The sequence below is a fragment of the Peromyscus leucopus genome, chromosome 15 (assembly GCF_004664715.2).
Source record: "Peromyscus leucopus breed LL Stock chromosome 15, UCI_PerLeu_2.1, whole genome shotgun sequence".
NCBI classification, from domain to species: Eukaryota; Metazoa; Chordata; class Mammalia; order Rodentia; family Cricetidae; genus Peromyscus; species Peromyscus leucopus.
The window spans coordinates 45929611-45947425 of NC_051076.1; positions in this window are offsets into that span (position 1 = coordinate 45929611).

The following is a 17815-nucleotide window of genomic DNA, read 5'->3' on the forward strand; positions in this document are numbered from 1 at the left end:
TTTGTACATATTCAAACATCTGGTAGAATTCTTCTGTGAATCCACCTATGTTTGGACATATTTTAGTGAAAATACATTTTACTACTTTTTCAATCACCTCAGTTTTGGGTCTCACTAGATTCTTAACTTCTTGGCTTAATTTTGGTGGTTTGGCTGAATCTGGAAATAGATAATATTTTTAGGTTTTCCAAATTAATGGATTATAGTCATTGACTGTAGCTTAAGTTTTTCCTGCCTTGCCCACAGTCAGGACAAATCTCTGTCACCCGCCAGTCCCACAGCCGCTCAGACCCAACCAAGTAAACACAGAGACTTATATTGCTTACAAACTGTATGGCCATGGCAGGCTTCTTGCTAACTGTGCTTATAGCTTAAATTAGTCCATTTCCATAAATCTATACCTCGCCACGTGGCTGGTGGCTTATCGGTGTCTTCACATGCTGCTGGTCATGGCGGCGGCTGCAGTGTCTCTGGTCATGGCGGCGGCTGCTGTGTCTCTGGTCATGGCGGCGGCTGCTGTGTCTCTGGTCATGGCGGCGGCTGCAGCCAGTCCTTCTGCCTCTCTGTCCTTTTATTTCTCCTCTCTGTTAGTCCCGCCTATCCTTCCTGCCTAGCCACAGCCGATCAGGTTTTATTTATTAACCAATCAGAACAACTTGACATACAGACCATCCCCCAGCACAGCCAAGTGCAGACCATCTCAAACACCTGCACTCAGGCCCATGGTCCTAATCATCCTCTATACTGACCTGCTGGGTAACGCCACAAGGAACCCAAGAAGGGCTCCCACAGGACATACAGAACATCCCACAGCAATTGACACTTTCCTTTTTAATATTCTGAATTCCTTTTTAATATTCAGAATTTAATATTCTGTTGAAATGTTTCCCTGTTCATTTCCAATTCTGTTAGAGTCCTTTATTTCTTTCTTTTGGTGAGTTGGTCCAAGGGTCAATTGATCATGTTTGTCTTCTCAAAATACCTGTTCTTTTGATTCATTGATTCTTTGCATATTTTTGTTTCCATTTCATTAATTTCTGTTTTGATTTTTTAAATTATTCTTGGTTTAATTTCTTCTTGGTTATGCAACTATTTGATATTCATCCTTGATTCATTTGTATTTTGCTTTTTTAAAAATTTTTTTTGATGTAGACACTTAGAGCTGTAAATTTCGCTTATAGGACTACTTTCAATATGTCCCAGAGTTTGGTTGTGCTGTTTTTTCTTTTTCATTTAGTTCTAGAGAATTTTTACTTCTTTGAATCATTCATCATTCAGTAATGAGTTGTTTAATCTCCATGAGTTTGTGTGTTTCCTAGAGATTTGTTCTTGTTCTGTAGATATGTTATGCCCATATATGTCTTTATGATGTCATGTAATTATGATATATCTTAATTTCTGCCCAGGTGACCTGTCTACTGGAGAAAGTAGGGTATTGGAATCATCTGCTATTAATGAGTTGATGTTAATCTGTGTTTTAAAATTAACAAATACATCTTTTTATGAAATTAGAACCCCTAAACATCAAAGGCTATTGCCAAAGCTATTGGTAGCTCCCACAACCCAGTGGTAAAGCACTATTGTTGAAGGCAGCACTTACTCATGTTTAAAAAAAAATAGGAAGGTCAAGCTGATGCTCAACTAAAAGCTGTATCTCTACTAGGTAGCATTCATCATACTACAGAAGGATCAGGTTAATCACCAATATTAACTAGCTATAAATCTGGTGACCTCCAACAGTGTCCTGTCTTCAAAATATTAGAAAATAGTAGTATATATGTTATGTGAGTGACCAATTGCCTTGGTGCTTAGAGTTAGTTTACACTCCATGAGATGGAACCAGTATTTGACACTGAAAAAGTGGCCAAAACCCTGAGACTAGATATGTCATGAAACCGGGTAAGAACATACTATTAATATTTTCCTAAAGTATCATAGCAATAAATTGACTCATAATGATATATTGCTATACACATGGATTAGTACCTCACTCAACCCTCCTCAGCAAAGTTCCTTTTTGTAGGAGACAGAATACAGGAAGGGTCCCACTGGAGAGTGCACAAAGAGTGAGAGATTTTGGAGCACTAAATCCTAAATTGGATGTCTTTATCAAAACCCTTCCCTCAAGGTTCACAGATCCATGTGCAAGAGAAGGAAGAAAGATTGTCAAAATCAGAATTCATTGAATATTGTCAGTTAAGAGTGAGAATAACAATCTGATTTTTTTTTGGTATCAAATTGTCCTACTTTAAGGAATCAAGAGGCCTGGGAAACTAACTGTCTCTATAACTCTGAAACCCTAAAATATAATTTTAATGAATGTGCTATTGTGTGGCAAGTGTAAATATAAATGTTTTCTAGGAAAATCCACCCTTAAGGCTGACAAGCTTGTCAAGAAACAAACAAGGAAAATCCAAACTAGGTTGATTAATAGAAATAATCAGAATATGCAGAATTGGGTCCATACAGAATCATAATGTGGGTGTAATAAGACAGGTTAAAAAATGAGAAAGCCTTAATTAAGACACTGAAAGAAATATAAGGAAGTGAGTTCCCAGCAGAATCCAGAGGACATGAAATCAGAGGATATATTTGAAGTCAAAAGAACAAGCTGTGGAAATAAAAGAAAAGCCTTTTAGAAATGATATTTCAGTGAGCAATTTCATTTTTTCTGTTGCTATAACGAACTACCAAGTAAGGTGCAAACTCTTCATGAAGATTCATTTATTTTGGAGGTCTTGATGCCAGGAAGACATAGTGCAGAGCACTAGCACTACTCAGCACCTGGAGAGGTCCTTCTTGCTGCATCCTGACACAGTGGAGGTCACCTGGGGGAGTAGCTGACCAAGTGTGTCTAGAGAATTCACTTTTTAAACAAAGCCATTTAAGTAGGAACCCATAAATGTGGTCCATTACTCCATTTATTACCTTGCAGAAGTACAATCTACAAACACCATAAGTGAATGAATCTAGGGACTCATTTTCTTCCACCTGACACTTTAGATATAAACTCAAAGCAAGGCAGTTAAGTGAGGAATATCTTATAAGAAAAGTTAACATTTCAGATTTAAAACCTTAAATATTCATTATTTTGTATAGAGATACCATACCATGAAAATACTGAATATATATTACAAGAAATAGAAAAGAATTTAATTATGCATGCAGTAAAATCTCCACAACTTGCTATATTCATGATAGTAAGCTAGGCTTTGTGTAATCAACAGATAAATCAGATTTTATTCTAGTCCTTGGTGAACTTTCATTAAGCTTACAGTCCACATTTACAAAAATTTGAGAACATGATTATTTATTAATAGACTCCTCTATTTTTACTATATGTATCTGGCTGCTTAGGTATTTCCATCTCCTCAAATAAATGAACAAAAGAAAAGAGAAAAGAGGTGAAGGAAAGAGGAAAACTCACATGTTGTAAATGGCAATAGACTAATGATTGATTTTATTGATCTCATTGGATATTTTGAATTGTATGTATCTATAAAATCTATGATATCTTCTTTGTTTTCCCCGTGTATGTAAAAAAGTTGATTAAAAAATTAGGTGCCTACATCTGTGATATCTTCTTTTCTCTGGTGTGTGCAAAAAAATTGGATTAAAAATTTGATATTTATCACTGTTGATATATCCCAGGGCTGTCATGTGCCTCAAAAGAAGTGACTATATAAATATAAAAGTAATGTATTTAACTGGCTCAAGATAGATACGATTTCCTTGATTTAATTTTCCTGGAAATCATACAGGAAATGATTAAGTACATTCAGAGTGTGCATTGATTAAGTCAAATAGTATTTTAGTGAGTTGTGCTCTATTTTGTTCAATCTCTCCATGTCTGCATCACTCATATGTTTTGATTTAGACTATGTATGTAAATGTGTTTTGTACTTAATTGACAATACTACTAAAGTGCTTTTGGGTGAACACAGAGAAAAGTGATGTGCTTGATGTGTTTCCAATTTAGAGTGTACTGCACAGGACAATCTTACACATCCTTGCACATTCACAACTGCCCTCTTGTCATCTTAAAGAAACTTGGGCTTGTCTGTATCAGCATAGCATCTTCTGCATAACCTGCATCCAACTTTTATAAAGCTTTATGATCACTCTGATTTGTCTCTGCCACTGCCCTTGGACAGTTCAATGACAGGAGACCTCAAAACTCTCCAGAGGCTAGTTAAGTAGTAAATAGAGTGACATATTTGGTAGCATTGAAATTAAAATTCAATAATGTTGAACTGAGCAAAAGTTTTAAATATCAGTGATTTGCTAGTGAATTTTGAGAGAATGCAAAATTATAAAATTTTAAAAGAAAAATATGGCCCAGATTTCATTATATGTTCTTTTTAAAATTTTTGTTTATTATGTATGTATGTACATATGAATGTATGAATGCATGATTTTGTGTATACATGTGTGTGGGGAGGTATGTGTCACTGGATACATGTGGAAGTCACAAGAAAGCTTTGTATAGTCAGTTCTCTTCTACCACTTTCCACCTTTATGGGCTTCTGAGAATTAACTAAGGTGCTCAGGCTTGCATGGTGAAAGTTGTAACTACTGAGCCATCTTGCTGGTCCATTATTATATGACAAGGCTTTTCCTGGGGAAACAGATTGGGAACCCATAGCATACCAAAGTTCCAACACAGCCCAATTGATGAACAATGATTTTTTTTATTAGAGTTACTGCCAGAAATATGAGTGAGAAGATACTTAAAAAGGAGTAGAAATGCCTCAAAGACAACTGTATCACCAAAACCCACCTCAGCATGGATGTCAATCAACAAAGGCTGAATATCTGGAGCACATTGCATGGCCTGCAGGCAGCTCAACAAACTGGGTGTTCTTTCCAGGTGGCTCAGTTGGTATATACATCATCCAGGCAGCTGCGCTGGCTTTTACTTCCTTCAGGCTACTTGGCCCCTGCTTCTTATTTGCAGCTTGGCTAATCTGAGAGTCTTCTTTACAATTTAGCTTGTTTGAGAGGGACTCTCAGATTCCTTCTTTTTTGGTCTTGGAAGGGGAGTAGTGAATCTGGTTAGTTTCAGGGACTTCCTGAAGCTATTTTGAGTTTTATCTTGTGTTTCAAGGAGCTTCCCTACCAGATGGAATGCTTGAATCTTGAAGGGAACTGCTTCATAACCCAGGTGTATGTGTTCTTGATGGTCAGTAGCAGATTTATTTGAAGGCTGAGAAGATGTTATGTACAGTTACCACTGTGTTATGAAGAGGGGTTGGAGGAAAGTTTAGGGTATTTGGATGTGAAGAAACCTATTTCTGATTCTTTGGCAGTTTTATTTTCTTATGAAATATTCTATGATAATGTCTTATATTGAAACTTACCTTGTATGTTACTAACAGTGGCATATTTTATCTCTTTCATTTTGTATGTGTTACTATTTTTAGTTTTTTAGCCATTTCCTTATAGTAAGGGTGACTTAAAAATGTCACACAAGGGAGACCGGCCCCCAGCTCCCATCCTGCCCCTGACTTCCCTTCTGGACCAGAGGTGAGTATCCGGGTCCAACCCGGACCCCATCCCTGGGCACCAGCCACTCCAGGAAGACCTGCCCAACTTGTCCCCAGGTTCTGACCAGCAGGCAGGTCCCCTTCTAGCCCCACCGGGAGGGATCCCCTTTTCCAAGCCCCCCCAGCAGCCCCTGCAATCTCTGCACCCTGCCCCCACGCCCATCTGCCGAGACCCCAGCCACTTCCTGAGACTTAGAGACCGGCCCCCAGATCCCATCTTGCCCCCGACTTCCCTTCTGGACCAGAGGTGAGTATCTGGGCCCAACCCGGACCCCATCCCTGGGCACCAGCCACTCCCGGAAGACCTGCCCAATTTGGCCCCAGGTTCTGGCCACCAGGCAGGTCCTCTTCTAGCCCCACCGGGAGGGATCCCCTTCTCCAAGCCCCCCAGCAGCCCCTGTAATCTCTGCGCCCTGCCCCCACACCCATCTGCCTGAGACTCCAGCCACCTCCTGAGACTTAGAGACCGGCCCCCAGCTCCCATCCTGCCCCAGAATTCCCTTCTGGACCAGAGACTTCCAGTCCAGATAAGAGCTTCCATCCTGCCCCGGAGTTCCCATTTGGACAAGAGAACTCCCATCTGGACAAGAGAGAGAGACTTCCTGAATCTGTCAGCTCTTTCTGAACCAAGTACACTGATAAGACCAAGAAGGAACCACAAGGAGATGGGCAGACGTCAAGGCAGAAGTACATACAACAAAATGAAGAGCAATACAGCATCACCCGAACCTAGCCCGCCTCCAACATCTAGACCTGAACATCAAAAATTAGAAGAAGCAGAAGAAAGTAGCCTTATGAGTAACATCATGAAGAAGGTAGAGGCTTGTGTAGAGGAAAAGACAAGAAAATTGGAAGAACGCTGTAAACAACTAGAGGAAAGGGCAAACAAATTAGAAGAAAACAATAAAGTCCTGCAAGAAAGCAAGAAAGTCCTGGAAGAAAACAATAGTCTTAGAAGAAAACAATAAAGTACTGAAAGAAAACAATAAAGTACTGGAAGAAAACAAAGTATTGAAAGAAAATCATGAAAAAACAATGAAACAAACAAAGGAAACAGTCCAAGACCTGAAAAGGGAAATTGAAAAAATAAAGAAGACACAAACAGAGGGAATGCTGGAAATAGAAAACCTGAGTAAAAGATCGGGAACTTCAGATGCAAGTATAACCAACAGAATGCAAGAGATGGAAGAGAGGATCTCTGGCATTGAAGATACAGTAGAAGAAATAGTTTCATCGGTCGAAGGAAACACTAAAGCCAACAAAGTCATGAACCAAAATGTCCAAGAAATTTGGGACACCATGAAAAGACCAAACCTACGAATTATAGGGATAGAAGAAGGTGAAGAATACCAACTCAAAGGCACAGAAAATATATTCAACAAAATTATAGAAGAAAACTTTCCCAACTTAAAGAAGGAAATACCTATGAAGATACAAGAAGCCTATAGAACACCAAACAGACTAGGCCCCCAAAAAAGTCCCCTTGACACATAATAATTAAACAACTAAATGTACAGAATAAAGAAAGAATATTAAGAGCAGCAAAGGAAAATGGCCAAGTGACCTATAAAGGCAAACCCATCAGAATAACACCCGATTTCTCAATGGAGACTTTGAAAGCCAGAAGGACCTGGACAGATGTAATGCAGACACTAAGAGACCATGGATGTCAGCCCAGACTAATATACCCAGCAAAACTTTCAATCATCATAGACGGAAGGAACAAGACATTCGAAGACAAAGCCAGATTTAAACAATACCTATGCACAAACCCAGCCCTACAGAAAGCACTAGAAGGAAAATGCCAACCGAGGGAAGTCAGATACACACTCGAAAACACAGGCAATAGATAAAGCCACAACAGTAAACCCCAAAGAAGAGAAGTACACACACACTACCACCAAAAATAACAGGGATGAACAATCACTGGTCGTTAATATCCCTTAATATCAACGGACTTAATTCACCTATAAAAAGACATAGGCTTACAGAATGGATAGGAAAGCAGGACCCATCTTTCTGCTGCATACAAGAAACACATCTCAAATTCAAAGACAGACACTATCTAAGAATAAAAGGCTGGGAAAAGACTTTCCAATTAAATGGTCTTAAGAAACAAGCAGGTGTAGCCATCCTGATATCCAGCAAAATAGACTTCAAACTAAAATCAATCAAAAGAGATAAAGAAGGGCATTACATCCTCATCACAGGAATGATCCACCAAGATGAAGTTTCAATTCTGAACATTTATGCCCCAAACACAAGGGCACCCACATATGTAAAAGAAACATTACTAAAGCTTAAACCACATACAAAACCCCACACATTAATAGTGGGAGATCTCAACACCCCACTTTCACCACTGGACAGATCTCCCAAATCGAAACTTAACAGAGAAATAAAGGATTTAACTGATGTCATGACCCAATTGGACCTAATAGATTTCTACAGAACATTCCATCCTAACAAGAAAGAATATACCTTCTTCTCAGCAACCCATGGAACTTTCTCTAAAATCGTCCACATACTTGGCCACAAAGCAAATCTCAACAGATACAAAACAATTAGTATAACCGCTTGTGTTCTATCAGACCACCATGGTTTAAAGTTAGATTTCAACAACAACAAAAACTACAGAAAACCTACAATCTCATGGAAACTGAATAATGCTCAACTGAATCACCAATGGGTCAAGGAAGAAATAAAAGAAATTAAAGACTTCCTAGAGATCGACAAAAATGAAGACACCACATACCCAAACTTATGGGACACTATGAAAGCAGTGCTAAGAGGGAAATTCATAGCACTAAATGCCCACATAAAAAAGTTGGAGAAATCCCACACTAGTGACTTAACAGCACACCTGAAAGCTCTAGAACAAGAAGAAGCAAAGTCTCCTAGGAAGAATAGATGCCAGGAAATTATCAAAGTGAGAGGTGAAATTAATAAATTAGAAACTAAGAGAATAATACAAAAAATTAATGAAACAAAGAGTTGGTTCTTTGAGAAAATCAACAAGATAGAGAAGCCCTTATCCAAACTAACCAAAAGACAGAGAGAGAGAATCCAAATCAACAAAATCAGAAATGAAAAGGGGGACATAACAACAGACAATGAGGAAATCCAGAGAATTATCAGGTCATATTTCAAAAACCTCTGCTCTACAAAACTGGAAAACCTAAAAGAAATGGACATTTTTCTGGATAGGTACCACATACCTAAGTTAAATCAAGACCAGATAAACTATTTAAATAGTCCAATAACCCCTAAGGAAATAGAAACAGTCATTAAAAGTCTCCCAACCAAAAAAAGCACAGGACCAGATGGTTTCAGTGCAGAATTCTACCAGATCTTCAAAGAAGAGTTAATACCAATGCTCTCTAAATTGTTCCACATAATTGAAACAGAAGGGACATTACCAAACTCCTTCTATGAGGCTACAATTACCCTGATTCCTAAACCAAACAAGGATACAACAAAGAAAGAGAACTACAGACCAATCTCCCTCATGAACATTGATGCAAAAATACTCAATAAAATACTGGCAAACAGACTCCAAGAACACATCAGAACAATTATCCACCATGATCAAGTAGGCTTTATCCCAGGGATGCAAGGGTTGTTCAACATACGAAAGTCCATCAATGTAATACACCATATAAACAAGCTCAAAGAAAAAAACCACATGATCATCTCACTAGATGCAGAAAAGGCATTTGACAAAATCCAACACCCCTTCATGATAAAAGTCTTGGAGCAATCTGGAATACAGGGAACATACGTAAACATAATAAAGGCAATTTACAGCAAGCCAACAGCCAACATCAAATTAAATGGAGAGAAACTCAAAGCAATTCCACTAAAATCAGGAACGAGGCAAGGCTGTCCACTCTCCCCATACTTATTCAATATAGTACTTGAAGTTCTAGCCAGAGCAATAAGACAACATAAGGATTTTAAGGGGATACAAATTGGAAAGGAAGAAGTCAAGCTTTCCCTATTTGCAGATGACATGATAGTATACTTGAGTGACCCCAATGATTCCACCCAGTGCTGTGGGATGGTCTGTATGTCAAATTGCTCTGATTGGTCAATAAATAAAACACTGATTGGCCAGTGGCCAGGCAGGAAGTAGGTGGGACAAGGAGAGAGGAGAATTGTGGGAAGCAGAAGGCTGAGGCGGAGAGACACTGCAGCCACCACCAGGACAAGCAGCATGTAGAGACTCTGGTAAGCCACCAGCCACGTGGCAAGGTATAGATTTATAGAAATGGGTTAATTTAAGATAAAAGAACAGTTAGCAAGAAGCCTGCCACGGCCATACAGTTTATAAGTGATATAAGCGTCTGAGTGATTATTTTATAAATGGATTGTGGGACTGCAGGGCTTGGGGAACCTGGAGAGAAGCCCTCCAGCAACAACCCAGTAATTGATAAAGCTTATAAACACATTCAGCAACATAGCAGGATACAAGATGAACTCAAAAATTCAGTAGCCCTCCTATATACAACGGTCAAAGAAGCTGGGAAGGCAATTAGAGATACATCACCCTTTACAATAGCCACAAATGACATAAAATACCTTGGGGTAACACTAACCAAGCAAGTGAAGGACCTATATGACAAGAACTTTAAGTCCCTGAAAAAAGAAATTGAAGAAGATCTCAGAAAATGGAAAGATCTCCCATACTCATGGATAGGCAGGTTTAACATAGTAAAAATGGCAATTTTACCAAAAGCAGTCTACAGATTCAATGCAATCCCCATCAAAATACCAACACAATTCTTCACAGACCTGGAAAGAATAATACTCAACTTCATATGGAAAAACAAAAAACCCAGGATAGTCAAAAGAATCCTGTACAGTAAAACAACCTCTGGAGGCATCACAATTCCTGATTTCAAGCTCTACTATAGAGCTACAGTAATAAAAACAGCTTGGTATTGGCATAAAAACTGACATGTGGACCAATGGAATTGAATTCAAGACACTGACATTAACCCACACACCTATGAACATATAATTTTTGACAAAGAAGTCAAAACTGTACATTGGAAAAAAGAAAGCATCTTCAACAAATGGTGTTGGCATAATTGGATATCAACGTGTAGAAGGCTGCAAATAGATCCATATCTGTCACCGTGCACAAAACTTAAGTCCAAGTGGATCAAAGACCTCAACATAAATCCAGCTATTCTGAACCTGCTAGAAGAGAAAGTAGGAAGTAGTCTTGAACGCATTGGCATAGGAGATCACTTCCTAAATATAACACCAGTAGCACAGACACTGAGACAAACAATCAATCAATGGGACCTCTTGAAACTGAGAAGTTTTGTAGAGCAAAGGATACTGTCAACAAGGCAAAGCGACAGCCTACAGAATGGGAAAATATCTTCACCAACCCCACATGTGACAGAGGACTGATACCCAGAATATATAAGGAACTCAAGAAATTAGACATCAAAACGACCAACAGTCCAATTGAGAAATGGGCTTTAGAACTAAACAGAGAATTCTCAACAGAGGAAACTCAAATGGCTGAAAGACATTTCAGGAATTGTTCAACATCCCTAATCATCAGGGAAATGCAAATCAAAACAACTCTGAGATACTACCTTACGCCTGTCAGAATGGCTAAGATCAAAAACACTGAAGACACTTTATGCTGGAGAGGATGTGGAACTAGGGGAACTCTCCTCCACTGCTGGTGGGAATGCAAGCTTGTACAACCACTTTGGAAATCAATATATGGCACTTTCTTAGAAAATTGGGAATCAATCTCCCCCAAGATCCAGCTATACCACTCCTGGGCATATACCCAAGAAATGCTCAATCATACCACAAGAGCACTTGCTCAGCTATGTTCATATCAGCATTGTTTGTAATAGCCAAAACCTGGAAACAACCTAGATGCCCTTCAACTGAAGAATGGATAAATAAATTGTGGCACATATACACAATGAATACTACTCAGCAGAGAAAAACAATGACATCATGAGGTTTGCAGGCAAATGGATGGATCTAGAAAAAAATCATTCTGAGTGAGATAACCCAGACTCAGAAAGACAAATATGGTATGTACTCACTCATAGGAGGATGCTAAATGTGGAACAAGGATGACTGGACTGCTACTCACATCACATCACCAGTGAGGCTACCTGGAAAACGGGACCCCAAGAAAGACACGGAGAAATGGATGAGATCTACATGAACAGCCTGGACATGAGTGGGACCAATGAAGGGCAACGGTTGAGGGAAAGACAGCGGGAGATTCTAGCTGGATCAAGAAAAGAGAGGGAGAACAAGGAATAGGAGACCATGGTAAATGAAGACCACATGAGAAGGGGAGGAAGCAGAGAGCTAGGGAGGCCCACGGAGATCCACAAAGATACCCCTGCAAAAAACTGCTGGCAATGGTCGAGAGACAGCCAGGACTGACCTACTCTGGTGATGGGATGGCCAAACACCCTGATAGTTGTGCCATAAACCCCATCCAAGACTGAGGAATCTGGATGCAGACATCCACGGCTGGGCCCCTGGTGGAGCGCTGGGAGTCTAATTAGTGAGAAAGAGGAGGGTTTATATGAGAATTGTTGAAGCCAAGGTTGGATAAAGCACAGGGACAAATAACCAAATGAATGGAAGCACATGAACTATGAACCAAAGGCTGAGGGGCCCCCAACTGGGTCAGGCCCTCTGAATGGGTGAGACAGTCATTTGGCTTGATCTGTTTGGGAGGTAGCTCGGCGGTGGTGCCGGGTCCTGGGCCCTTTGCATGAGTTGGCTGTTTGAATCCTGGGACATATGCAGGGACACTTGGCTCGGTCTGGGAGGGGGGAACTGGTCCTGCCTGGACTGAGTCTATCAGGTCGATCCCGGTCCTCAGGGGAGACCTTGATCTGGAGGAGGTGGGAATGTGGGGTAGGCTGGGGGAGGGGGAGGGGGGCAGGGAGGGGAGAGCATGGGAATCTGTGGCTATTATGTGGATCTGAATGGTGTAAAATAAAAATAAATAAATAAATAAATAAATAAAAAATGTCACACAAGTGCTATGTAGTGTTCTCTACATTTTTACAAGAATATTAGCTTAATGTTCCTAATTATTAACTCTTCCTAATTAACTCTTCCTAATATATTTAGATTTAAATTTATTTATTTTTTTACTATTCTGTCTCTTTTTGCTTCCTCTCTGTTCCTTTCCTTTGATGTTTTTGTATTCCACCTAATTCCTCCATTAGCACTTTTACTATTCATCCTGGTATTAGATTCTTGGTGATTACCCTAGAAACTGAGTGATTTTTACAGTACTGTGAACTGATATAGTTTGTGGTCAACATAAAGACTGCATAAGACTGCCATTTCTGCTTTGTGCTATTATTTACATATAATTTACTCTTATATATTTAACATATCAAATATATCCTTTTACCTTGTTGATATTCCTCAAATAAGAATTATATCTTATTTTCTGTATATCCAGTTTGTATTATCATTTTCTTTTCTTTCTTCCCCTTAGCCTGGGATCTTTTCTGTATTATTTATTTGCCTTTGATAAAAAGATGCTTCTGAGGATTTCTAAATCTATAGATATGTAGAGGAAATTATTTCATTATTTATTGGAATACTTATTTTATTGCTTTCATATTTGAAAGACATTTGATTTGGGTTTGCACCTGTATTTACATTCATGAACACACACACACGCACACACACACATACACACACACACACACACACAAAGGCTTTACTCAAGTTTGTATATTATGTTTCCATTTGAATCATGCTTTATTAGCCTCTATTTGAGTTCACCATTCTTTCTCTTCTTTGCATCTAATATTCTATACGTCCATTAAATGATTTCCTCACTTTAAGTGGACATTTTAGTTCTAGAGTTCTTCAGGTTATTTAAAAGTTTTTTTTCCACTTTAAATTTTCTGTGATTTTTAAATTTTTTTTTAAAGTTTTACTTAAATTTACTTATTTACTTAGCAGTATTTTTATTAATTTGAGAGTTAATAAAATTCCCCTAGCTGACCTTAAAAGGGGCCCGTGTGCTCCTTTCGGGGTCACCACTTTGTACAAGTGGAGGCCCTGCATGCTGGAATAAACACTCTTGGTCTTTGCATTCTATTTGAGTCTGGGAACTCTCTTCAGCAATTCTCAGACACTTACAGCAGATGGCAATTAACATTATAATGTAGAGACTCCCAACTGGTCAACATGCAGAGAAGAGAATAAGGTATAGTGCTCAGCCATAAGTGGACCATCCAATTCATACTCCACCCCTCAAGGTTCAGGGATCTTTGGAGAAGATCTGGGGAATGTTCAGGCCCTCAATTCCTCTTTCTCTCCTCTTCACCCACTCATCCTTCTCACTCATCTTTGAGGTTTCTTCCTGTTTTCCCTGTCTAATTTGTATTCCCCAGCTAGTCTTAGAGGTGGGATGTGCCCTGGTGTTTGGTCAATCTATCAAGGGTCCCATCATTAAAGAAGACTAATCTTCCCTTGCCAGAAACTCTCAAAGGCTAACAGCTACTCAGCTAGTGCTAAGTCCGCCTTCTCTCTATGCTAGGGTTTTGTGTGACTGGGGCTTGCTCAGGTCTTGCCCTGCTGTTGAAATCATTGAGTCCACAGACAGATGTGCATCTGCCCTGTTGTATCTGAAAAATGCCATTTCCTCAATTATAAGGACTAGCTCTGGTTTTTAAAATTGTTCTACCACCTCTTCTCCAAAGATCCCTGAGCCTTGAGGGGAGGAGTATGATTTGGATACATGTTGACCAGTTGGGAGTCTCTACATTATGATGTTAATTGCCATCTGCTATAAGGGTCTGAGAATCGCTGAAGTTCATTCCCAGATTCAAATAGTATGCAAAGACCAAGAGTGTTTATTCCAGCATGCGGGGCCTCCACTTGTACAAAGTGGTGACCCCGAAAGGAGCACACAGGCCCCTTTTAAGGTCAGCTAGGGGAATTCTAGGAACAGTTAGATCATCTCAAACATACTTGATTAAGCAGGCTGTAGCTACATTAGTACAATTTTAGTTGGCTGTGGTTATAGTTTTACCATGTTGGGGCATACTTGGGCAAGGCAGGATATGTTTTAGGGAGATTACAGAACTGTTCATTTGGTCACTGCCTTGAGGTACTGTGGGACTGGCTCAGGCCAGGTACATGCTATCTCCTTTGATGTCCTTTTAGGAAACTGAAAATCAGGCCCAGTTGTAAGATGGGGAAAGTTCAGACCTTTAACTGCTACAAGGAGAAGCTTCTCTTAAGAGGGTTGACTGATGCTCTCTTTCTGATCTATGGGCTAGCAATATGTCATTAGGAGTCATTTTAATACTATGCAAATTTAGCCGAATATTAATATTGGGTTCTATCCTAGGACCTGTGACATGTCTTATCACAGGTTAAGAGTGATAAGTATGACTATAATCTCATGGAACAGGTCTTAGATTCACTTGTAAAGTAGTTGGATGTATTCCCATGACATTGATGCCACTATTATTATATCACTTAGCATATCTTTTAAGGCCAATCTAAAAATCTTATTTTCAAAAGACATTATTGCATAATGTACATAGAATTATATGTAAATAGTTAATATATATGTATATACATAGGTAACTACTATTTACTTTGTTTGTTTCTCAGTGTTATCAACAGTCATTTTGTCTAACATTTTATTACCTTAATATTTCTAATGAAATTTTATTATATATGTTAAATGTGCATTAAAAAAGTAACAGTGGGGACTGAAGTTGTTTAGGTAGGTACAGTAAGGTAGTTTCATTGTTGTGTGTGATTTTACTTTAGGGGTTCATCATTCTTATATAATGAGGAGCAGAGATAAATCTGGACTGAATTAATGGTATTAGTTTACTTTGTTGTTTGAAGTCTTGGGGGTGTGGAATCAGAGTGCTTCCACTTAGACAATTAGTATCAAAAAATGCTTTTCCAGCCTTTATCTTATAATTCCATGTATTCCAGGAAAGTATAGTGAGTTAAACTAGGAGAGAAAGACAGACTTTGTTTGGGGATCCTTGAATTTATTAGTGTCCAGACCATAACATGGCCTTGCTTATTCTACTTTTCATCAGCAGTGCTTTTTCCTGGTTAAAGACATGAACTCCAGGTTGTTCTTCAGCGTACAAGTGCTCCCCTTCGTATCCAAGAGCTTATCTTCATTAGTAACCTCTTGCTTCCACAGTTAGTGACTTTCAAGAAACAAATGTTTTATTTCAACACTGTGTTCTTTCAGAATTAAGGAAGAAGAATTTATTGTCTGTGAATAACATTCCTAAGTAAAGGAATTCTCAATAAAATATTTTTAAAATTCCCTAAATTAGAAAAACTGACATTTCAATTAGCTTATTAAAATTTGAAATGTTTCATTGTATCCTTTTTGTACATGTATATAAGGGTTTACACATTTCTCTCTCTTCCACCTTGCCCCTGTCTCACTCCCATGGACACCCTTCCTCTTTCCAATATGTTCTCATTCTACTTTCAATTGCTTCCTTTTCATGGCTTTTTTTCACCCAATGAGTTTTCTTTTAATGATTATTCTGTATACAAAATTGTTCTGGGTTCAAGAAATATAGCTATAAGCAATATATTGCAAATACCTATGGTACATATATTCCAATAGACTAAAATGTCACTTTTGAATACATGATCAAATAATATATTTAAATGATTAGGTCTTGAAGTGAAACCGATTTTTTAAAAAAAATATCTCTCACAAGACATGTGTAATAGTCTGTTATTTCCTATTAGAGTTCTAATTTAAAGCATTATTAATAGAATTATTTGAGTACTAATCAAAATTCCTGACCTTATCTCTGTGTTCCCCTTTTCAAATAATATGTTGGGTTCAGAAGTTGAATTTGTAAAGACTAGGCTCATGTGGCATATATGCACTTTACCTGCTTAGTTTGCCTTTTCTGCCTCCAAATTACCTTTGCCAGAAAGCTATCTCTTAAGAAGCTCTGAGCATTCTGTCTGTTCTCTTGGGATCTGAGAAGCACAATTTGAAGCCAATTTTAGTAGACCAACCATGCAGGCAAGAGACTTTTCTATTTCCTTCCTTTATTACCATTTTCTTCAAATTTCTGAGAAAAATTAAATGCTTAGATGAAGTTAATGGTTGGTTTGAAATTAACTGCTGATAGATATATTGGGTATACAGAGTTACTTAATAGTTCTTTGGGGGCTTTCCTCAAGCTCTCCTTCATTGAATTATAGAACCTCCAGAGTTAGAAATAGCTTTGGAGATAATTTAGCATAGCCTCCCACTCAATGAGAGACTCCTTTCCATAGCATCCCTGACAGATGGTCACTTAGAATCTGCTTGAACACTTCTGGTCACTGAGTTCATTTCTTTCTACAATGATTACATGGATAACAGTTCTTATGATTTAGAAATTATTTCTTATACCCATTCCAAATGTGCATCATGGCAATTGCTAATCACTGACAAAATTATTCTCCTAGTATCTTTAATCTCTTCTCCATCTGACCTGATATGTTCCACTTTTCTCAATGTGTGCTCTACAGTAGCAGCATTTATTTCTTTATTCTCAGTGGGGACTCTTGGAGATTGCACTGAATTTAATGAATATATGCCAATGATAAATATGCTGATAGAGTAACTGTGAAACATTTTAGAGGAATTTTGTCTGAAACGTCAGGATCCAGCAATTCAATACCCAGAACCCATGATGGGTCCCTAGCCAAGGTCCTTCTTATGAGCCACTTTACTTAGAAAGGAAATAGGGAGAGATGTGGAAAGCACGCCTCTATGATTGGGTAGTCTTATGAACAGTTACAAAAGTGAATTCCTCTAAATCCTCAAAAAATATGTTATTTATACTTAGTAATTTAAAAATGAGTCAAGTCAAACTAGAGGCTGTGTTAAATAAGTATATCATTTTAAAAAGATGATGTCTTCAAGTTTAGCCTTTTATCCATGGTAACAATACCTAAAGCTTAATATAGCCATAAAACATATCCTAACAGTGTTTAAAAATAATTTAAAAAATTATGTGTATGCCCATCTATCTATCTATCTATCTATCTATCTATCTATCTATCTATCTATCTATCTATCTACCTGTTATCTTGCCTGTCTCTCAGGTGTGAGTGTTTTTCTTGTGTGTGTGTGTGTGTGTGTGTGTGTGTGTGTGTGTATGATGGGTGTGTTTTGTCACGGTGTATGTGGATGTCAGAGGACATGTTTCAGTATTTGGCTCTCACTTTCCACT